Here is a 1,296-nt window from a genome sequence, read left to right on the forward strand (position 1 = left end):
ATAACTGAAGGCAATTTATTCATCACAAACTAAAGTTGACATTTTTATTTTAGATGCTCAGGGTTGGTCAATATAATGTACACAGTGCAAAGGGTCACAAAATCATTTGAATGATGATTGTATTAATAATTAATATTAAGTTCTTAAATGGTTTGTGCCATTCTTATTTTTGTTTTTTAATCATGCCATATAATCTTCAGTTAAGTACAAAGACCTTTTCAATCACATAACCTAGAGATGATTTCACCCTATTTGGCTGCCAGTCTCTTTATTTCTCTCTTCAGCAATGGTGAGGTGGATCCCTTTTCCTTGGGGAAGAGATAATCTGTGGTTTGTTGCCTTTACCAATAACAAAAATGTTGGCGAGCCAGGAGGCAAAGCTGTTGCCTTTGGCATCTTTCACATGAACCATATCAAAAGAACCAGGAGGTCTCTTTCTGTTGGTGATCACACCAATTCTTCCCAGGTTAGCACCTCTGGTCACCACATACAGGTTACCAGTGTTAAACTTGATGAAATGGGTAATCTTGTCAGTCTCCAAATCAATCTGAATGGTGTCATTCACCTTGGTGAGGGGATCAGGGTAGCAGGTGGTATGATCATCATGAGTTACCAGATGAGGGATTCCTTTTGTGCCCACAAAGATCTTTCTCACTTTGTACGACTTGTACTTAGCTTCCTTAGGTGTACTACAACGAACAGCAAAGTGACCCTTGGTGTCATAGAGAGATGGAAATTCTCTCTGGTCTTGTTAAGGCTGATGAAATCTATTAAACCAGCAGGGTAGGTTATATCAGCTTGGACCTTGCTATCAGTCTTAATGAACTGTTGCATGCAGATCTTCTTTGCTTCATTTCCTGTCAGAGCATACTTAGGTCTGTTCCTTAGAAAATGATGAGGGGGAGACATTCTCTCAGGCTTGTGGGGACTGGTAGATGGACGAGGAACGGACACATTGGTCAGTTTATCAGCATCCAATGCTTTGGAGTTGTTACATGCTTCAGATGTTTCTTGGGATCATGAGTCATGGCTGTGCTAGCCATGAAAAGAGCATTCTTCAATCCTTTTTAGCTTGCCTAAACTTTCTTTGAAGTCAACTTGGTTCTTAAATTTACATTGTTTTCTCAAAGTGGTAAAAAGAGAAAAAATAATTTCTGATCATTGAGATCCTTTCAAAATGGCAAATTCAAGACTATCAGTGTGTCAAAGTATAACCAGAAAAACAAGTATAATGTAAACCTCAACATTTTTTTCCTTCATTCATCCTTTTGTTCATTCACAATTTGATCAGTCTAT

The 1,296-nt window shown here is 38.3% G+C and overlaps 1 pseudogene; it reads right to left on the reverse strand.

The window, feature by feature from the left end:
* Window positions 1-243: 243 nt before the first annotated feature.
* LOC103011850 (40S ribosomal protein S4, X isoform-like) lies at window positions 244-1,028 on the reverse strand (annotated as a pseudogene).
* Between the last annotated feature and the right edge of the window lie 268 nt (window positions 1,029-1,296).

The sequence above is a fragment of the Balaenoptera acutorostrata genome, chromosome 1 (genome assembly GCF_949987535.1).
Source record: "Balaenoptera acutorostrata chromosome 1, mBalAcu1.1, whole genome shotgun sequence".
In the NCBI taxonomy this organism is placed as follows: Eukaryota; Metazoa; Chordata; class Mammalia; order Artiodactyla; family Balaenopteridae; genus Balaenoptera; species Balaenoptera acutorostrata.